The sequence below is a fragment of the Scophthalmus maximus genome, chromosome 13 (genome assembly GCF_022379125.1).
Source record: "Scophthalmus maximus strain ysfricsl-2021 chromosome 13, ASM2237912v1, whole genome shotgun sequence".
Classification (NCBI taxonomy): Eukaryota; Metazoa; Chordata; class Actinopteri; order Pleuronectiformes; family Scophthalmidae; genus Scophthalmus; species Scophthalmus maximus.
Window position 1 is genome coordinate 18,159,602 of NC_061527.1, and position 23,442 is coordinate 18,183,043.

At 43.4% G+C, this 23,442-nt stretch overlaps 1 protein-coding gene across 3 annotated transcripts in view; it reads left to right on the forward strand.

Annotated features, from left to right (window-relative positions):
* The first annotated feature begins 3,048 nt into the window (after window positions 1-3,048).
* Window positions 3,049-23,442, forward strand: part of dab1a (DAB adaptor protein 1a) — a 75,586-nt gene continuing 55,192 nt past the window's right edge. Inside the window, exons 1-2 of one of the 3 annotated variants that reach the window (XM_035648531.2) lie at window positions 13,526-13,777; window positions 19,812-19,897. The gene's annotated coding sequence lies outside the window, so the exon portion shown is untranslated. Of the gene's footprint in view, window positions 3,071-13,525; window positions 13,778-19,811; window positions 19,898-23,442 lie in introns of those variants that run through there. The other 2 variants (XM_035648532.2, XM_035648528.2) reach the window with 2 other exon arrangements.

Sequence of the window (23,442 nt, forward strand, 5' to 3'; positions counted from 1 at the left end):
TTAGTATGCACTGAACCAGATTTGGGCTCTTGAAGCTCCTGTGTATTCATCTCTTTACTGTTTTTAGCCTCCTTATCTAATCTTTGAATTGTGTGTTTTCCTGTGCTCCCTTTCTATTCCACTTCTCGCCCCACTTCATCACTCCCTGGTCCCCCTCGTTCACCACGTCTCTGCGTGACTGCCGGCTGCGCTTTTGGGTTTTTCCGGGTCCAAGTGGGAGTAGCATGCTAGGCTAATTACACCATTATGATCCAGCCCTATTAGCTTATGTTGTTTTTCTGCTTCTTCTCTCTGTTGTATTGTAATCAGGGGACGGGTCTGTTAATTGCCCTGCTGATGGCTGTCATCATCCGCATTCCTGTATGTCCGACAGGGGTAAAGCAGCTGTGTGTGTGTGTGTGTGTGTGTGTGTGTGTGTGTGTGTGTGTGTGTGTGTGTGTTTGTGTATGTCTGTGGGTCTCAGCGGGTGTCTGATGGGAGGGTGCTCAAGTGTGGAGGACTCATCATGGGTTATTAGGAGCATGCAGGGGGGCCATCAAGCATGAGAGATGGAGAGATAGTGGCAGCAGAGAGAGGGAGGGAGAGAGATGGAGAGAGAGAGAGAGATTGGTAAGAGAATCATTCTTAAAGCAAACTAGCGCTTGTGTGGCTTCCAAAGAGTTTCTCCCCCTCTCCTTTCCTGTCCTCTCCTTTGGCTTCTCAATTTTTTTATTTTTATATTTGGATACACTTCTGTTGTCTTGAATAGTATCGTAATAGTTGACAACTTGAGAATGTTGAGGGATTTCCTATGAGACAGTTCTTCTTAACAGAAAGGTCGAAACCGAATCATCAAAGGCCAAGATGTCCTACATTTCAGTCGTAAGTGTGGGTCAATTTCTTAAAATCAGAAATCCAGTAATACAACTCAATAGCAACTATGAAATCAGTGGGGTCATTTTCCCAGCCATTAGAAAGCTCCACCCTTATACAGTGGTTTTCACATGCTCAGCTTTACCATTCACCAATAAATTGACTGTGACATTTTTAAAACTGGTGGATGGCTCCTTATAAAAATATTTTCTGTCATAGAAATGATTGGTGTTATGTGGTATTAGTGTCAGGCTTCATACACACACATATATACACATAATGGTCTACATGCCACTGTTAATTTCCTGTGAAGCATCCTCACAGCACATGAAGGCGGATAAAGCAAGTGCAAGATTCTAGACATCGTTGTATGCCGTGATTAATTCACTTCATATTCTGCTTGCCTAGAATGAATGTGCAGTTAATATTTAATATTCCTCCGCTTTTTCACGAGATTGCAACATGACTATAAGGGGGACACGTAGTGGGTCTGTGTGTTTGGGAGGTGAGCGAGCGAGCGAACGGGAGAGGAAGGCGGTCTGAGGGAGAGGGGGTAAAATCGCACATTTTGTAAATTGCATTGTTAATACTGTTTGTGCTCACCAGTAATGCTAATGTGATGCTTAAGTAATAGAAACAGAATAAAAACAGAATTAGATATGAAAGGGAACAGGAGATGGCTGCAGACGTGGAGGATTAGGAGGAGGGAGACAGCCACAGCATTAGCATATGTAGTTCAGTGTGGGGGGTGAAATGTGTGCTGACACAGTGTATTGTTGTGCATCTGAACTGCATAAGAATAAACATAGGAGCACCTCCAGTTTATTTCCATGCTGTATGAAATGAGAATTCAGTGTTTTTGTTTATGCCACAATGATTTACTATTTTGTGTGTCTGTGTGTGTGGGTCTCATACATTAAACTCCACCCGTTGGAAACAGGCTGCATGGGGGGAAAAATACAGAGAGGAGATACAGATTTCCTTACAGATATACAGATATCCTTTATTAGCGTTTATTAAGCATGCTGTAAGGTCATGGGGTTTAAAATAATTTACAGAGCAATGACGACTCTGGATAAGTTTCCATGATACATTACACTAAACCCCCCTCCAACACACATTTTGCCTTCTCCCTTTGAAATCTAATGTCATTATAATTATTAGAATCAGAATCAGTTTTATTGCCAGGTAGGTAACCGGTTACATACAAGGATTTGGGTGATGGATGAAGTGTTCTGTTGTCTCTTCCTTTTTACTCGTCAAATTCAGACCGGTAGAGAAAATCATTTCATTCACCGTGCCGCTCAAAGGCTACCAGAAGTGTGAATATTCTATTTCCTCACTTGGAAGAAAACAGTGGTGGAGCTACGGCAGCACAACACCTATGGTTGATGCAGTTGCGATATTGTGAAGGTGCATGATATGACGTAGGAGCCAAAGGGCTGATGGAGCAGTTAACTAGAGGCCAGGCCAGGCATCCCCACCTTCTGACCCATTTTCACCCCCACCCATCACCCCCACCTTCTACGTCTCTCCTCATCTGTCATTCACAGTCCCACCACTGCTAACGAGCTTATCCTGAGCCATACATTGTGTCTGCGGCTGTACCTTTTTCCACGAGCCGTGCAGCTCCACTTTTATTTCCTTCAGCAGGAAGAGAGATTTGGCTGTTCGTTCCCACCGTGACTCCAATTAGATGCCTCCCTATTCATCCCTCTGTCCTTCTTCCCTCTCCTCCCTGTCCTCATTTCTCTCGTCTGCCGGTGTTCAGAAGCAGGTTGTAAAACAGGTTGCCTTACTCAAATGGAGACGAGCCCCGCGGTCACCATAGTTTTATCACATTAGCCTCTTTAGTCTGCCTGTGTGTGCGCGTGTATGTCATGTCAATGAGCGTCATCACAAAGAGAGTGTGTGTCCAAGTACAAGTGTGTATATTTGTGTGAGTGTGTGTGGTCGGGGCTCTAGCCACCAGTGGGGAGATGAGATCATTACCTGTGACTTCGAGGCTAATGTCACACACAGCCTCAAAACACATGCGTGCGCGCGCACACACACACACACACACACACACGAATGTCGAACAGTTTTTTTCCATTTGGTCTAAACTACCTGACACATTGTTGTTTTTTTTTAATACTTTGCTTTGCCCTCTCTTCTCCAGGTGCGTTTTCCTTCTTTGAGGAGAAGTGATATGGAAACCAGGTGTGGTGACGTCCAGGTATGTGTTCAATTCTAATAGCACACTGTACTGTCTCTCTAATAACTGTTAGTTCTAGCTGTTGTTCAGCTGCTATTAAACCAAAACTATGCTTGTGTTTGAAATCACTCCTTGTTTTCTATGATACACTACTACCCTCTGCCATTTTTAAGTGGTCACATTTTGTGTATAGTGCAAAATGAAGTGCCATCTATGTTTCAGACAGTGAAATTAATAGCGTTAGTGGCAATAGTTGCTAACAATCTTTCATTTTCTGACAAATCACAAATCACATTGACAATGGCACAGAGTCAATAAGATTGGACAGAGGTTAAATCAATTCACAATATAGCAAATGGAAGCAGAATGAATGGAATAGAGCATTTCAATCAAATCTATATCAGTCCCAAACACAAATGGATAGGGAGAGAGAAAATAGAACAGAAACTTGTGTAAGATGCAAAGCAGTCTTCTCCACAAATCACATTAATCACACAAAAACTTCGGTGAAACAACAGAAAAACAATGTCAAAACAAACCAGGGGGTTATAACCCACAGCAACAAGAGATGAGCGCTGCAAGCAGCAGTTAAAAAACAGAGGCATGAAGACACAATTGTCGAAACATGCTGATTTTGTATCAGCCCTTGCTTTTAGAAATCATTTCTGCATCGTGAAATGAAATCACATCGTCAAAGTTTTGATTCAGTGTTGTTTGGGGAGGCTGCAGAACAATATCACATCGTTTCATTCTCAGTTCAACAGCCTGTCTGCAGTATGTGATACTACATTTGTTCAGCTTTGAATCCTGCAGCTCATCCACCTGCTATCAGATGTGATGTTTTCTAGCTGTGAGCAGCCTCTCCACCCCTCAGACACACTGTGATGCTTTTATATTCCTGGCTCTCTATTTTTCTATTTATACCCACTGAGATGAGCAATGAGCCCCAGGCAGCCCTCACTCGCCAAGCACGTAGACACATGCGACACAGAAACACACTTCTTCACGCACACACACACCGAGTTGGGGCTGGGTTGGAGGTTAGAGTATTTCATCAACAGTGTGTCTGACCATATGAACTAATGTAATGCAGTTAGCTGTATTGTCAAGCCTCAGAAAGCACACAGACGACTGCAGTCCATGCTGTGTCCTTGGTTTCAGCTGCATGGTGTCATAGGAAAAACATTTGCTAGGACTGCGATATTGCTCATTTTATGATGGCAAATATGAAAATGTGACAAACAAGAGAGTCAAGACTGTCTTAGTAGAGTCAACAAGAGACGCATACTGAAGCAACTCTGCGACAGTAATTGGGGTGATTTAATGAAGCTATGGGATTCCCCTTTTTTTCCAGTCGCTGTGATCAAAGCAATAATATTACATGTTGTTTAAAAGTGAAAGCTCAAGATTCATAAGAATTTATTAAGTCCCTCGACTTTTTTTCCCCTTATTCATTACAAAGTGAGAGACTGTGTGTGTTTGCGGTTCAATGCTGGTACCACATGAGGAATCTGTTTTGCAGTGGATTTTTAAGCTGTAATTGACTCGTTCTAAAACAATTACCTGTGAGCAATTAAGCTGCACGCTGTTTGTGACCTCAGCTACGAGGTGAGTTCATCACATTAAAATCATGCCTGTACTTGTGTAGCCGCACACATCCACACGCACGGGCCGGCGCACACATAGAGGGAGAGACATGAAGCTGGAGTACTACTGTGTAACTGAACCAGTTAAAAATGAATGAAGAAAACACCCAGGAGAAACAGCCCATCCTGCATAATTCACCATGTTGAGAAAACACTGAAACTGTGTCAGTTTGACTTGTTTCACCTCCTCTGCCCTCTTTTGCTCATTCTCCTCCCTCCACTACCACCATTACCCGTTTACACACACGCGCACGCACACACACACACACACACACACACACACACACACACACACACACACACACACACACACACACACACACACACACACACACACACACACACACACACACACACACACACACACACACACACACACAGAGCGGCTGTGGCTCAGAACCGACGACTTGGCGGTTCGATCCCAGCTTCCGCCACTACACATGCCATTGTGTCCTTGGGCAAGACATTTAACCCTAACTTGGGCTCTTCCGACAGTGTATGAATGTGACACAAAAAAATGCGCGGTAAATAGCAGCACTGTATGAATGTGTGTGAATGGGTGAATGGGACTTTGCTGTAAAGCACTTTGAGTGGTCTATATGACTGGAAAAGAGCTTTATAAATACAGTCCACTTACCATCCATTTACACACACACACACACACACACTCTTCTTGAGTGATTCAGAGAGTTTACCAGAGGTCGAGCGAGGTGGTGATTATCATACCTATTCTGTCCAGTGGGGCAGAGGTCACAGATCTGTTTGTTAGATTTTTTACATTTGATGCAGTTCTTCATACCGTAGATAGAGGTGCTTTGTTAGGATGTCGATTTTAGAGGAAATTCTCTGGAGGCAGCTGTCACATTAGGTTTTTCATGTCTATTCTTATCTTTTTTACATCTGTGAAATGAGGAAGGATAAATGGATAAAATGTCTCCGTGATTTAAATTCAAATTCGGTTAGACCAGGGCTGTTACATGATTCAATCAGGTAATGCCTGGTCTTAGTATTACAGGTCTCGCAATCCATTCTTGTGTCCCACGCTTTGCCTGATACGATACATAACACCTTAAATAAAAAGTGGGGGAACAGAGAATGCTCAATGACCTAGATCTCTCGTATTTTTCTCTGTGGTGAATTGCGACTTGGTTGGAGACAACGGCATTCAAGCTTCATCAAGGGAACAATACTTCATGCCCAAACAACACTATTGTACAGAGTAGAGATACTACTGAATCCGCTGGGGAAGGCTTATCTTAATTGATCTCACAACATCAAGTGTGCAGACCAACTCGACCAGTAAGATAGTGTCTGTGTTTGTGTTTGAGAAGTTCTCTGAAACATGGTTCTGCACATTGATGGACTTTTTGTTCCTTAAAAAAATGCCTCACAGTGTGAACGAGGTGAACACATCAGACTTCATTCAAGTCTCTGCCCTTACGTTTTTGGATGATTCCATGCCAATGGTTTATGCGGAAGTCATTTTGCAATGTTAGGCAAGCTGCTGAATCCCCATTAGCTCCATAGAGACTGCTCTGTCCCTGACCCTGACAGAAAAGAGAAAGCAAATATTCTTATTTAGAGATTTTACTTTGAAATGTTGTGTACTGACCAACTGTCACAGGCATTTTCTGATCTAAGGGTATGTTTGCCTACAAAAGTAAATGTTTATCAAAAAAGGCAGTGATATGATTATGTCATATTTACAGAGACAAACAGCTCTCCTTTGTTACATCACAAAATGTTTCATTAAATAATTTCCACTAACTTCACATTTTAATTATATTTTACATTATTTTCCTCTTGTAACTCTCATTTCTGTTCACAAACAGGAATGCAATGAAAATTTGTTTAATTGAAAACAATTTTTCTTGGGAAAGAAAATCAAGTCACCAGTTTGTTCCTAATGTTGCCAACACTGCCTCCTGTTAATCTTCTCCTGCTAATAACTTCCTTTAATTACTTCTCACACACACGTTATATTTCCATTATGGTACATGCACACATTCATAGAAAGAAAAAAAAAATAATGTACTCGCTTAATGTATTTGTATGTATGTTTTGTCTAATCTTCCCAAAACCATAATTGTCTTTCTTTGCTGAACCCACCAAAACCTGTTTTTGTTGAGTATATTAAACCACTGAATTTGGATCGATACAGCATCTGTATATAAAAATAGACGTAGCTGGTACCGTCCAATGCAGTGGACGAGCTCTCAGCCAAACCCACTCATACATGTCACTGGTCAAAAAACTAAACCTGCTGCTTCAAAACAGCATTTCACAAACCAATAGGAGACGGGGTGGGTTGATTGCCACTTGATTTGAGAAGATATAACTCAATATGTCAAGTATTGCCATACTGTATCTTGCAATTGTAGAATCTTTCAAAAAAAAATCCTGAATCCAGATCCCATGGATCCCTCCCAAAATTCTGATCACCTGTTACCATGGCCCAAACATATCATCGATAACATTTCAATGCAAATCTGTCCATAACTTTTTGAGTAACCCTGCAAACGAAAAGACAAACCAAACCAGTCATGTAACTTCCTTGGCAAAGGTGATAATCTGTCAAAGATGAAGAGAGAAACCATCCTGCCGTGATGTGCTGCAAATGCAACCGATTTCATCCCTCTCTTTTAAGGGACATGTTTCCATGTCCCATGTCTCTTGCATGTTCCCATATGCATGAAGTGTGTTCATGAAATATGATGGATCCTCCCAGAGGCAAAAAAGCCTTCAAAGTTATCCATACTGATAAAAGCATTAACATGTGTGAAGTTTCAACAGAGCACATCTTTACGTCTAATCCCGTGCGTATTAACACACTCACAAACACACACTCCCCTTCCCCTAACCAACTGTGCACAAGTCAACCTGTCACCCACATTTGAGTAGCGATCGTCCTCAGCCGTCTCTACCTGTTTCTCTCTCTCTTTCAGTTTAATCACATGAGAATACAATAAGAATGATCTGTTGCATTGTCATAACTCCACTCAAAACTCCATCTGTTTGATGGTGTTTTCACTGTATTTTCTCTCACCTAGATCTTCTCTCCTCATCTCCCCCTATGCTCTTTTACGCTCTTCACATCTGTCAAGCACTTAATATGCTGATACATCTCAGTTATTGAAGAGTGGCATGCTTTGATATGGTCGTGCTGTGATACTTCATCTCCAGAGGGGGGGGGTCCGGCATCGTAGCGCCGTTCCCTCTGCCTCTGCCTTCCTTGTCTTCCGCTCACTCACTCACACGCGACACCCTCCCGTTTGCAGCTAAATAAGCAATATGGGATATAGTGGGTGAGACAGGTCACCGTGTACTTGTCTGTGCATTCGGGTCAAAGCTAATCTCATTCCAGTTTAGATGTATCACTCAAATTCACCTCCAGACTTATTGACACTCTATTTTGGAGGAGACTAATTTACGGCGAGTCAAGTCAGGTTTGATTACAACGTTGTGTGTCTGCAGCAAGCCATGCTGCTGTACAGCCTTTAATAATGTGCAGCAACCTATATTTTTTTATCAGAACTACAAGATGCTGCAGCAATAGAGATATAGCAAACCAGTTCTAGCATTGATGAAATCAGACCGTTGCTGTATTTCCACATTTATAAATATACATACATAATAAAAACATCACAGAAAAGAAAACAAGACAAATTCAACATCCTCTTGACGGTTCAGTTGCCTTAATTGTTTAAAACCGTCTTTTTTTAAGCAGTTGGGGCTCCACAGAGGTGTTGATGAGGGAAGGATAATTCTTATTGTCTACTCTGTGGAGAGACAGATTAGAGCTCTGGATTTTCGCATTGTATTTGACCTTGTTTTAATACCTCTTACCCAAATATGATGTATGTTCAGTTTAAACGAGGGGCCATATTCAATTGATCACATACAGAATATGACAGTAACCTCTCTAATGTGAAAGTTGGAACTGCTTATTTGTTGAGCGTCAGATGCTAATGATGTTGTTACTCGCAGCTTGTTTTTTTTCCTAGGTTTGGTCATTCCTTCTTCATGAGTCATTTTAAAGAGTAACTAATCACCACAGTAGTTTGTCCCAAACGGAGATGCAAACTACACTGTCTCAGGACCTAGATAGAGTTTATAGAGCTCGAGAGGAGAGGCAGGTTGGAGCTCCTTGTTGCTTTGCCGATCAATGATCAGATCTGCTGCCTCCAAATTGAATAGCTTAACAAATATGCTCAGCTCCTTTTGTTTACTCTTCATGTCCTGAAACCTCTCGGCAAATGCCTGAAGGAGTTTTTGCAAACTCACTGACGTATTCAGATGTCATACAGGGCTTTTGTTGTCTCTGAGACGGAAAATGATCAGTCAGACAAATCCTCACCTTTAATGGTGCCATGCATATCTCAGAAAGCTTGTATAAAACTCGGGTGTGATTCCACAGACAAAAGTGACTAGTTGTTTGGTATTTTTTTTATCTTTAGTTACATTTCAGGCCAGAGGAGAAATATTTATTCCAGTGTCCTTCAGTGTTTTTTTCAATATCTTGAGCCATATCAATAATAAACTCTTAAATGTTTCTCAGAGACTAACTTTGAAGTCATTTTACTACCGCTCTGCAGCTGCAACAGGCTCCTTCACAAACCCTCCTTCTGAGCAATGTTCCACCTTCTTAGTTGTCAGCTCGCTCACCACTAAACTTGCCTGCGTAACTTTGTCTCTGTCAGACAAACCAGAGTCAATATAATCCAAAAGTATTTGTCCTTGAACCCATCCAGTTCAGCCTCATGTTTCGTACTGTAGAACACTCGGGAGTGGACTTTTTCATCACTTCATCAGGGAAAATAAAAAAAATTGTTTTAGTAAAATGCAGCACTGTAAGGACACAGTGCTGCATTTTACTACAACAAGAAATGTTATTTTCCATTTGTCTCGGAATTTTTGACACTAGCATCAAAAACACATGATCTTTGTTTTTATTGCAGAAGAGATAATTGCTGTCATGGGAATTGTTTGTTGTCCTGGGTTGCCTTTTTGGTATTTCTTAATTGTCATCACTCATGATATAATGTAGTTATAGCAGACAGATGCTGGGCATTGATGAAATCGAACCATTTACATATTTCCACATTTATAAATATGCGTAATAAAAACACCATTGAATAGACAACAAGACAAATTCATTATTCACTCGATCCAAATGGTTCCATTTTTTTCCCAGTTCTGTTTATCGACCGAACAAAACAAAGCCTTGAAGTTAGGACTGCTAAGCAACAAGACCCTTGTCTATGGAGTGACATCATTGTGTTAATGCAAATCGGGGTTTCAGCCTTCGCCCCAGAATTATTGGTTATTTGAAAGCAACCAGAGCAGTTGGCTGGAGGTTCCTAACCCTCGGTTTATAGATGGTTGGTCAACATGTTATGTATATTATATGCTACATGGCTAAAGGTTTTCACCAAGCTTGGCACTATGTCCAGTAATGAAGTGACTGTCATACACTAGCCCTGCACTGCCACTGCTGTAGCTCAGCAGTGCAGAGCTTTGCTCAGGCAATTAGAGAGCTGCCTTTGTTGCCTTTAACGAGTTTGACCCGTTTTGCTGATAATATGCATACATTTCCACTCTGTCTGCCCTTCTCTGTCTTTCTCTCTCTGTATGTCCCGATCTTTTTCTTTTTTTCATCCTCTCGCTCTCTCTCCGTCCTTTCTCTGCATATGTGTGATTCAGAGGAAACCTAATCCTGTGAAACAATGTTTTGTGTGAATATTACAAGGGAGCTGACCTTCACGTTCTCACTGGAGATCATATTCCATCTGGACATTCCCATGGATTACCCAAAAGAGCCCAAAAAAGTGCTATGCATCCATGTGATTACATCTATTCAGGTGTGTTTCTGCGTGACTGGTGTGTGGGAGTGTGTGTCATATTGGAGTGAGATCAAAGAGAAAGAATGCTGCTGACTTGCCCACATGAGCATCCGGGAATTATCTGTTCAGCCAAGCTGAGACAGGCAGAGTTTGAGAGGAGGAAGGTGAGTGAGCGATAGATAGTGAGGGAGGGAGACAGACAGGAGGGCTCGGCTCAGATCCAGAGGGTAAACTACAGATCTACTTTGGCAGTGAAAAAAACAACAGGGAAGGAGAAGATGGTGGGAAGAGTGAGCAGTGGGGCACTAGGGAGGAAGGACAGTAACACTGCTGGGTTCGGCCAAGAGATGAGGAGGTGTGGCGGAGAAAGAAAACAGGAGCAAGACGCTGATTGAGAAAGTTGAAGTACATGATGTGATAAAATATGATAGATTAGATAAGATTAACTTTATTGGTCTGATGGGGGAAATGTTCATCCTTGCAGTCTGGTTTGAATAACAGATCGGCAGTTTTTAGGGTGATCAAATGCCAAAACACTGGAGAGTTATCACAGTGTCCAACTCGTCATTCTCTGTCTCAATTGAAGTCATGTACATCTGTCCACAGCACAAACTCATCTGCTGGGCATGTTAACTTAATGGTTTCTGCAGTGCCTTGCCAAATGACGATGCATTGTGTTGTGGCAGAATTTTGATCAGGACTTTAAAAACAACAACAAAAAAACTCTTAAATATGCTGTTTGTTTACCAGCAAATACTATGTGTACACACTTATCTTACTGTCATATCTGATTCAGCTGCCTCCTTGACAAATAATGTGTTAAGTGTCTACCAATCCATGCAGAGATCAGGAGAGTTGTGTCCACAAAGCCCCAACAGTGACACGGAAGAGGTAGATAAGATAAGATAAGATATACCTTTATTCGTCCCACAATAGGGACATTTGGGCATTACAGCAGCAAAGTGGACAGAAGAATATAGAAAGACATTTTAAAAAAGCAATAGTGTGTACAAAATATAACAAAATAATAACATGAAATATAAAAGATATATAAATACGATATACAGAGCAGTAGACATAGTTGAACATGGAGAATAAATATAAATATTGCACAGTTGGTTTATGCACTTTAAGTATACCAGTGAATTATTTTTCTGTGTGTGTGTGTGTGTGTGTGTGTGTGTGTGTGTGTGTGTGTGTGTGTGTGTGTGTGTGTGTGTGTGTGTGTGTGTGTGTGTGTGTGTGTGTGTGTGTGTGTGTGTGTGTGTGTGTGTGTGTGTGTGTGTGTGTGTGTGTGTGTGTGTGTGTGTTCTACTGACAGCAGTGCTGGTTATACAGTCTTACAGCAGCAGGAAGGAAGGACCTGCGATGCGGCTCCTTCACACACTTGGGGTGAAGGAGCCGGTCGCTGAAGGAGCTGTTCAGTGCAGAGACAGTGACCTGCATGGGGTGGGATCTACTCTCCATCACTGATGGTAGCTTTGTTACCCTCTTCCTCTCTCCCTACACCTGCACTGTGTCCATGGGGCATCCCAGGACAGAGCTGGCCTTTCTGATCAGTCTGTCGAGTCTCCTCCTGTCAGCTGTGGAGATGCTGCTCCAGCAGACCACTCCGTAGAAAATGGCTGATGCTACCACAGTGTCAAAGAAGATCCTGAGGAGCGCCCCCTGCACTCCAAAGGACCTGCGTTTCCTGAGTCTGCTCTGGCCCTTCTTGTAGAGTGCCATGGTGTTGTCTGTCCAGTCCAGTTCATTGTTCAGGTGAACACCCAGGTACTTATAAGAATCCACTCACTCAATGTCTTTTCCCTGGATGTTCACTGGTGTCGTGGGGGGTTGACACCGGTGAACATCCACCACCAGCGGAAATCCACCACCAGCTCCTTGGTTTTCCCACAAAGTCCTGGGTCTCTCTGGGTTCTCTGTACTACCTGTCATCGTCATCTGTGATGAGGCCGACGATGGCAGAGGCGTCAGAGAACATCTGCAGATGGCAGGTGTCTGTGCAGTACATGAAGTCTGCAGTGTACGGGGTGAACAGGAAGGGAGCCAAGACTGTTCCCTGTTGCGCTCCTGTACCGCTCCTGTACTACAGTCCCTTGTCCTCACATACTGGGGGCGGTTGGTGAGATAGTCAATGATCCAGGATGTGAGGTGGTGAGCCACTCCTTAGAAAAAGCATGAAACTGCAAAATGTCATGATTCGGTCTTATTTGCTAATTTTATTTTTCAGTTTAGGGCTCATATTAATGAATAAACATCAGTAAGGAAACTGCATATTTTCCGTCTTTAACTTTCCATGAGAGATTTGTTTCTCTTTTCATAGTTGTAACTTCTATATGCTCCCACTCTCTGAGCAAGACCGTCAGACACCATGGTGAGTTTGCCAAAGTCTATGACTCACACACCGATGTGTACACGCGAGTTAGGCTGCACGACTTAGCGGCAGGTGGGTAACCAATCAATAGTCTGTGCTGAATGACTGGGTGAAGGCTGCAGCATGACGACTGCTTGCGTGTGTTCATGACTCAGTGTGTTGGGGGTCTTTTTGGTCAGCATGACAGTGCGTCTATGAAAAAAGTGAGTGTTTGATGATGATAAACTTTGGACAGTGCAGTCGTCCCTGAACAGCTTCTAAACCACAACTACCACACTTTCTGCTGTTGACGTTTCACTTCCACAACTTTTTATTTCAAACCTAAATCCATCCCTCCGTCCGCCCCTCCTTCACAGTCCCCCACTCCTTCTCCTTTCATCTTTTCTCGCTCATTATAGTTTTGTTAACACGGGCTACATTTCCTTTCTTCCTCTTCTCCTCATCGCCCCCCTTCCACTCCCACTCCTTGAAAGCTGGAAATCAGGGCAGTGCAGCAGCGGAGGGGTTAAGAGGAACCCTGCCTTGTGATTGGCTGCCGGCCGGCAGTCTGAACCAGCCTACAGAAAAGAGGTAACCAGGCAACCTCAGAGAGGGAGAGAGAGGGTGAGGAAAGAAGAGGGGGCAGAGGAGCGAGGAGGGGGGAAACGCGCTGAAAGAAGCCTGGCATAGTTTTGTGGGGATTGTGGAAAAAGATGTAAGGAAGCTCCCAAGCTCTCTCACAGGGATGGAACACTGGATTACTCTCCCTGCTGAAACACACTGTGGATGTCTGAATGAACCAGGAGCCGATACGTGGGAACGAGTGGATTCTAAAGCTGTCACAAAATGGGAACTAACTGCTCATTTTCGCTGTAGTGCAAAGGTAAGTGCGCAAGTGCAAACGGCCTGAGCGGATGCGGCACAAGTGGCGACCTGGGTCCCGTGCGCGGGGTCCACACGGTGTGCACTTCGAGACCGGTGTGTGATAGTTAGATGAGGCCGTTCGGAGCAGAGGGGAGCCTGTGGATTCACTTTGCCCTGCTCCGATCACTGCAATGAATTATCTGCTGCTGCTGCTGCTGCTGCTGGTGCGTCGGGACCTCCACCGAGTGCGCCCTCGCGCGCGGGTGTCGGGCGGTTGTGGGGGAGTGACCTCCTCACCGGAATCGTGCTCAGGGACTCTGTGTGTGTGTGTGTGTGTGTGTGAGAGATGTTAGGCGGGAGGAAAGACGGCGGTTTGGCGCAGTCTGTATCTGTCTCCCCGGCCTGTGTGCGTCTTAGGGCGTCCTCCTATCGGAGACTCAAAAACGATTCACTGTAAAGTGATGAAACCACGACAAGTTTGTAGTCGACGTCTTTACAAGCACTTCAGCTTCCCTTGTGTGAGCGCGTGCGTGTGTGTGTGCGCGCGCGCCTGCCCCAATGGGGTAAAACAACAATCAGAGACTGTTGTAGTCTGTGTTGGTTACTCGATGGTGACTAGACTTTAAAGTGACCCCATTATACTTAAAGCTAGGGCTTTCTTACCTCTCCTGATTTAACTGCATCTAATAAACCTTTCAAGGAGAGTGTTTTTTTCTGCACGTATCCCAAAGGTGTGTGTATATATATAGATATATTTGTACAACCACACACCTTAGAAAAAACTGTATTCCGTGAACCTTTCTAACCCCGCCTTGGTTGAAGTAATGTTCCCCATGTGTGGGTTTTGTCCACTTTAGAGGCTTGACTCAATGGGACTGAGGTGAAATGAAGTGCAACCCGGTACAGTGGAGGTTTATACGGGTGTTGATGAAGTGTTAGTGTAGAAATGTAGTCAATGGTGTGTAGGCTATATAGCAGGTTCTCAGTCACTGGGTTTGGGTTGATGGAGAAAGCGAGAGAGGGACGATAGAGCGACAGAGGCATGGGGAGTTGAATGGGCGACCTGGTCAGCTTGCTTTGGGGCTGCCCAGGCTTCTCTGCAGCTAACAGCCGCATTAATCATGAGGCTGTGGTGCTCTGCAGACCCTCACCCTCTCCTCTCTCTCTCTCCTTCCGTCTTGCACACAACCTGCATCAGTTATCTACAGTGCAGATGGTGTGTGTGAGTGAATGTGAACACTCTTGTCTTCAAAAATGTACAATGAAATCCTGACTTTTAGATTATTTCTCAGGTTTTGAAACCTGTGTGTTACTCACCAGCATGACAGGCGCAAACCAACCACCTCCATGTGTCATAGTGTCCTTACTCAGCAACTTTTTATTCTCAGGTAGGCCACTGGCAATGACTAGAGGATTTTCATTTTGTGATAGTTTGCAGCTGTTTGCGTTGTACTTCTTACTCCATATGTTCTTTGAATGCTTGTTGTTACTCGTTGGTTACTCAGCATATTCAGGTTTTACTTGTTAAATATACATTTACATCATGGAATATGATTCATATCCACAGGTAAAACTACTAGTCAGTATTTTAAGGTCACTTACAACTGTGAAATATTTCTCATACTGTACATTTTTCAGTATTAATGAAACATAATCATATTGTATCGTAATCGTATCATAAAATATTTTAGGGGCATTTTACAACTGTTGCTTACTTTCATTTAGCTTTAGAAGTAGGATAATTTATTTTTAGTTGATCATATTTGTATTATAGTGCTGTTACTTTAACCTAGGTGAAGGATTAGAATAGTTTTTGCTCTACTGCCAAACCGTGCTCTTACTTCTGCCTGTATGGGCCCAGCAGGCGGCTGCAGGTCGTCATAGAAACCCACAGAGTATTGTGTGGAAACTCTCAAAGAAAAAAAGGCTCTTTCAATTCTCATCTCCGTCTGCTCCGTCTCCAGCCTCCCTTTTCATTTTGCCTCTTCTGTCACTTTCCACAACCAGCCGGCCTTTTACAATTCGTGTTTATCCAGTGCAGTGCAGTGCAGTCTGTGTACTGCATCGCTGTAGACAAAGCTCCTGAATGAATGTTGGCCTAAATCTTGAATCAGAAAAGATCCCTTTTAGGCTGTGTAGTTTTGACATCAAGAAATCACTGAAAGCTCGAGTTTCCTCTTCAGGTTCCTAAAGCTTTTCACAACCTTTGCAACAGTAGGCTTGCAACTCTGAATTTGTATCTCAGTTAGAGACATGCCGTACTTCTGATATGATATTTGGAACGTCTTCTTTTCATACTAAATGGTGTTAAGCTCTTCAGAAACTCATCTGGCACCATGTTAATGTCTGCATACAAATAACAAGCTATAAAGAAGAATCACACCAAGCTTAAGGCATTTCTTTAATTGTGTTCAGTATGCAAGTTTTACTAGTGGCACGTCTGCTTTAAAAGTAAGGGTGGCCATTGAGCACATAAAGATGTCGTGGGTTTTGTTCAAACGTGTCCCCTGTGAACCAGAGGATACAACCACATCTGGGGTTTGGTTCCAAACTTAATAGTCTTGGTTGTGTAGATTACAAACTTCCATTGGACCCAATGGGACAAGGGGGGGAAAGCTAACTGTATTTTATATCATCCATTAAGATTGTGACAAACAAAAAGTTAAAACAACATGCATTGGTCAAATTCTTCTCGTAACCTGTTTGTACCGTAGAGTTTTACTGTAACCGTATCATTCATATAGCTGCCTATTTTGCTGGGGCACCCCAGTGACACTTGTTGCTATGGGTACATTTCAACGCTAAACTGACAGTCTATTCAAGTTACCTGCATGGCTCAATGCTTGCTCGGTCTCAGTGTCATTTCTTTGAATTAGCTGTGGGGAAAACAACGGTCCGGCAGCTGCAGCGGATTTAACATAGATAACTAATATTCCCCTGCCTTAAGTCCTCTGCCTTAATTACTTCCTTTTCCTGTTTGAACCCAGGTTCAGTTGCTCTTGGGTCCATTTTGTTCTGGTTTGTGTTTTTAATGGAGAGTTCCATAAATTAGGTATATGGTAGTTTTTTAGGTCAACTACATTTTTTTATATCAGTGAAACCCTCAACTGTGGTTCTCTTTACAAACCTGTTGTGCGCTTCAGCAGGGTCCTTTTTCCTTTTTTTGTGTCCTTTTTCAAAACATGCAGTCAATGTTATTCTTCTTTTGACTACAGCTGTAATTATAAAACAAGTGTGCACTATTCCTCTTCCTCTGGCCTCTTGTATGCTGCATTTCCCCCTCTCTGCTCTGTCACTTTGCTGTACTGGTGGGGGGGCGTCTCTGCAAATCTCTGATTCATGATTGGACCAGGATTGACTCACCATGAGCCGAAGATGCTGCAAAACACTCTTCTGTACTGTAACCTCACCATATCCTCCTTAAAACTGCGTCACTGTCAGGGCTGGATTTCTTACAGAGAGAAGAACAAGTACAATCGAAGAACAGAAGAAAGAGAAAATCACAGTGAAGTCAATAGATGTCCTGCTGAGATTTTAAACATTTTGTAACACGTTGAATATCAGTATTTTTTTCCAGTTGGGAGTTCCACCATTACAGAGAGAGGAAGGAGGGAGAATTGACTTGCTCTTGGCTGACTGCCCTCACCATTGATCCACATTCCTTGTGTGTGTGAGTGACATTCTCTCAGATATAATTGGCACTGAGAATTTCTTGGCCTTTATTTATACACTGAGGGAAATGGGATGTGTCTGTGCGATACCTGGCAACTCAATATTCACACAGACAGACACATAAACCTTAAGACACCGGATGTGCACAGATCTGTCATTACCACCTTTCATGATTACCTCTTCAATACAAACAGGCAGTAAAGCATATTATGTGCACACGCACACACACACGCACGCATGCACGCACGCACGCACGCATGCACGCACGCACGCACACACACAGACACAGGGCAGTTCCTCTGCAGTCTATAACATGTGATCTACTTAAAACACTCACAATCTGTTCACACCCCTGGCATAAGCATCTGCAGACACAACAGCAGCACACAGCCCTTGTAGTTCACCACAGGAAGACCGCTGTGTGGGTTTAGTGCGAACATACAACGACGACTACAAAAGTTCGATTTTGAGACCAAGTTTGGACTGCAATGCCCTCTGATGGACTACACACCAACCTCACGAATAATTTCATAGTTTCTGCTCTTTATATTTACCAACCATCTCTCTCTCTCTCTTCCTCATTCTTTGACCTTCGCCACCTTCATCTGTCTGCCCAGTAGCTTCAGGGATCTTTTTGTTTCAAAAGAGACTCTAGGGTTCTTCCTTTTTTCTTCTTATAGCATTCACACCACCGTTATTATTTTGCATTATCATTATTACATTTTCTTTTCCTTATTCCCCCCTCCCTGCTATACAGTACATGTCTGGTCCCCCTGCTTCTTCCTCTCTCCAGTGAGCATCACTTTGGGGTGAAATCACAAAGGTGTTCACTTTGTTAATGAGTTTTCACAGCAAACAAAAGCACTTTATAGCAGGCGCACATGCACACACACACACACACACACACAGACACAGACACACACACAGAGGCATGCACGACTCTGGAGTCACAGCACATTAACACTTCAATTAATTTCACGGGTTACATTCTCATTTCCCCTGAAGTCAAGATCCCTGACCACCCACCTCCCTGAAACCACACACACACGCCTTAGCAGACCCCGGCAGCATTACGTGCTCCTAGTGACATTTAAGGTGCCGGAGAGAAACCGGCAAACAAAGCGCCATAAATTACATTTTAATTTGTGCTCTCTGCCTTTTATTCAGCCATGAGAGGAGGTGCCTGGTTTTGTATAATAGTCTGTATTCAATGAATACAATATATGAATGCATGAACAGCACAGAGGGAGAATGGGAGTGGGCTCTTTTGCTTGGGGGTTTGTTAGTTGCGCGTCCCTGTGGAGCAGCTCCACTGACTTCCACACTCTCTGTGAGACTGCAACAAAGTTGGGGAAAGAAAGAGATGGAGACAGGATTGGAAAGATGTTTCCCTATGAGGATTCCCTCTTTATATTTCTCCCCCCGTCTTTCTTCCTCTCCTTGTCTCTCTTGCTTTCTCTCCATCTGTGCTTTTCTGTGGCGGCTCACTAATGAATTTTTAACCATCCCGTGATTGTCCTCTTTGTCTCTTCCTTACGCTCTGTGTTTGTAAAGATCAGCCACTCTCTTCACTTTGCCTGCCCCACAGTGACGTTTCACAGTTTGCTAACGTATAACGCATGAGCAGTGCAGCAGTTTACTCAGTCACGTGGAAGTGACGTAGCCTGTCCAACCCTTCTCGTTTTAAAAGACAAGGTGATCACTTAATTCAGGTCTTTGTAGGTGGCGGTAGGGCTGCCTTCTCTGCCAAACATCTGGTGACACCGATGACACAGGGAGGGAGAGGGGCTGAGTTAGGCATCTGTGTCCAAGACTGAAGAGTTATCCATGGGCACATCATCACAAGCTGCCTCCCTTGGAGCACCTGGTGCTCACCTCGCACAGCTCTCGCTGAGCGGGTGGGTGTCCAGATGCACCTGCACTCAGCCTGCTTAGCTCACACTCTCTTCCATACCCTGTCACATTTACATACGCTCGTCCGTGACACACACACACACACACACACACACCTCCTCATGCGTTTTTCTTTTCATTTATAAACTTGTGTGCTTCGGCACGCAGCACTTCAGTGTCGCATCCAAGCACTTTTGTGATCACAAAATTGAGTTTTATGTGGTTTCACGGGTCATGAAATCTGCTCATCCCATAAACCAAGTTAAGATTCAATTAAGGTAGAAACATAAAAATGATCAAAATGGGATCTGTTTTTTTCCATGCAGTGTAAAACCTCTGAGGCTTTGGTTTTAGTGTTTAGTGCCGATTGTGTTTTACCTGTAATCTGGTACACAATCCTTTCAGCCACATTTTGTTACCATAATAATGAAAATTCTAATCCAAAATTACCCCCCCCCCCCCCCTTTTTTTTATACCGCTGAAAACAGGAAAAAAGCAGACAACATGTTTATGTATGAGAAGAAAATGAACTGAGGCGTTGAAGAAAAGGAGCTTGCAGAAGGTTAAGGCTGAGGTGAGTAATAACTGGAGCTTCTCAATGTCAGTGGTGCTGCAGAGCTGTGAGTGGTCACTTCACTGCTCAGCCATTCATCCTTTGCACTTAGTTGTGGACATGCTTGTGTAAGAACACACTCACGCACTCACGCACATGCAAAAACATGGACACGCTGCTGTTGTATTTGTGCATCACGCTACCACACACACACACACACACACACACACACTTGGCCGTCCCACAATTCAGGAGAGCAGCCTGAATGTAGTCTGTCATGTTTCCAGTCAGTGTCTCTGATGACCAGGATAATACCATTGATCTACATTGAAGGAGTCCATAACCAGTGATCCACCAATAGATTCACCCTGATAGATTTCTTCTATTGGAAAGTGTCAGTGTTTTATTTGCACAGCACTCTTGTGAGCTGTTGAATTTTTTTTTTTAAGAATGAAAAATGGCGAAAACAGTGTGCTGTAGTATTCGATTGGGAATTGTTCTTCATGTATTAACGTATTTACAAAAAGACCAGAGAGAGAAACATACTTTTTTTCATGCATTTATTTATTATGTTAATGCCTTCCTACTCTCTCTCTCACACACACACACACACACACATGTCAGTACCTCATGACCCACCGTATGCAGTATTTTTTCTCTTTCTCCTACTTTTAAATCTTTACATGCCAACGTGTACGAGGATTTGACCCACAGACACATAAATACACGATTGGAATAAAGATAAAACAAATCAGTCCTCACTTCCCTGCTGGGAAATTCTCTACCATATCATCCCAGAGCTAGTTATCACGGCTTTGTGCTTTTAGATTGAGCTGTTGAGTGGAGCTTAGCTGCTGGTAAGTATGTATTTATTAGATCAGCATTTAAAAGAAAAAAAATGCAGCCACACCATTCACTTTTAGAAAATCCTTTTAGTAGCTTAAAGCTGTATTACACTATTTTTGACCACTAGTAGGCCGGATGACTCGTAAACAACCTCATAGTATGGAGCTTTGATACTGCATCCGTTGATCAGGTTTTCAAACAATTGTCAATCAGATTAACGTGGACATCCCATGAGTGTCCCCATTCTTTCCTCCCGTTCAACTCCAATATTAACTGGTAATACGTTCTTGGTGTAACCCATCAACCGCTGAGAAAATAACCGTGTTTCTTGGGCGTGTTTCTGTCATCAATGCACCATTTCTACTAATCACTGAGTGAAAAACCAGCTTTTGTACATTGCCATTCTTGGAGCAACTGCCTGTGGTTTTATTTGAACTGGCACTGTTTTATCACGTCAAACCAGCAAGTGGAATCAGTGGCTGTAATCTGTTGCAGATTCCCCGTGGAATTAACGGGGAAGGATTAATCCTGTCATCCAGCAGGGGGTCACATTATGCAGTGTCAACATAAACAATACTGCTTAAAGTAGTTTCAATGTGCTAAGCAGGCACTGGACTGGATTAATGTCAAATCTAGAAGATGGGTACTACCAGTAAATATGGATTGAAAGTGCATGCAGCAGCTGTGTGTGTGTGTGTGTGTGTGTGTGTGTGTGTGTGTGTGTGTGTGTGTGTGTGTGTGTGTGTGTGTGTGTGTGTGTGTGTGTGTGTGTGTGTGTGTGTGTGTGTGTGTGTGTGTGTGTGTGTGTGTGTCAGTCAGCCTCTCAGGCAGGGGTCTTCTTTATGGATGGATGGAGGATTCAATCACCTGCTATTTGTGCTCCTTGATTGAGTTGCACTGAGCATCTACTGGGCTGACCCACTGCTGGCTTGTGATGTCGCACACACACACACACACAGAGAGTCAAAAGATGAGGTCATATAACGGCCGATGGTTAAATGAATTTTTTTTGGGTATAATAGTGTTTTTGATGGTTCCCTTACCCAGAGGCCATGACCCCCCCCCCCCCCCCCCCCTCTCTCTCACACTCCCATTCTATATTTGAACATTAAGATAGCCAGCCTTCAATTAGCTGGATATGCTCCCAGATAATGACTCCTCTTTCCATAGTACTATGAGGGCTGATGAGCATGATAAGTAATTTTTGGAAACGATGGTGTTAAAAGACCACCCATTCAGCTATGAGGCAATGCTCACTCTGTGTGGCTGTGTGTGTGTGTGTGTGTGTGTGTGTGTGTGTGTGTGTGTGTGTGTGTGTGTGTGTGTGTGTGTGTGTGTGTGTGTGTGTGTGTGTGTGTGTGTGTGTGTGTGTGTGTGTGTGTGTGTGTGTGTGTGCGTGCGTGCGTGCTGGATTAATGGAATAGGCAAGATCTAAGAAGTGCAAGGTTAAATGACTGTGAACTGATTTGATGGTTTCAATCACGCACACCCCCAATAGCCATGGCTGGAGCTGACAGAAGTATTTGATAATATGATACGGATGAGTGGACCACCATATTTTCTGTGCGTGTGTGTGTATGAGTGTGTGTAATTCCAAATAGCACACATGCTTTTTTCGCCGTTTGCTGCTCCACATCCCTTCAGTCGTCTATGGCAGCTGGCAATAGCTGCTGTACTGTAAAATAGATTGTACTTCTTAAAAGAGGAGAGACTGGTCTTCATTTATCTTTCCTTCCCATGCGACTTAATGGATACATGTCCACAAGATAAGATAAGTTATTCCTTTATTGATCCCCATGGGGGAAATTCAGGTATTACAGCAGCCCAAAGACAGAGTGAGTACAGGTTTGAATATGAATAGAATAAAATAAAGGTGTGTGTGCTTTAAAATAAAAATAGGTTTTAATGTCACGAACAGCAAAGTGCTAGCCATTGCAGTAGTCTGTATCCTTCAGGTGCCAAATATGTCAGTTGTGTCAGAAGAAAAAAATACAATTTGTATGAAGTGTTTTTAAATGGACCAACCTGGTCATAAACTACAATGACGGAAAGGGAGAGGACAGAACAGCAGGAAGTGAGAGAAATGGTCGTGATTGCCTCGCCGGTGTGCCTCGGTGAGTTCTGCCGTGTTATTAGTCATACCACCTGCTGCTGTGATCTGCCCAGCTCACCTCACCCTGCCACCTGCGTGTGCATGTGCCCTCATGCGTTCTTGTGGATGTCTTTTGGCTTCTGCAGCTGGCAATGAGTCCACAGTCTCTCTGGAGACTCGCCGCGTGCCTGGAGAAAACACACTCTTACTCTGGCCTTTGCTGTAAATCGCCCCTCAAATGAGTTCTCGCTGTGATCCCTTTGCGCTGCCTCGGACCAGAGCTCTCTCTTGAGGGAACGACTTAATGATCCCCAGTCTGATAAACAGAGGGCTCGAGAATGAATGGAGATGTATACTGAAGGGAATATTTGAATCGGGTATTGTCCATCAGACGGCGTTCCCCGAGAGTGGACCTCTTCACCAGAGTGGATTGACCTCTGCAATTTATTACCGCTGATATCCGTCACATCTCAGCCCTCAAGGACACACACAGTAATAATATCACAGCAGCCCCATGCAACTGGCCATGTGACTGCTGTGGCTGCCTGTAAGGTTTATTTAATGACTGACTGGCCATTGCTGTGGCTAGCTTTATTGTTTTCTCTTCATTCTGTGACTCTAGGTGTTT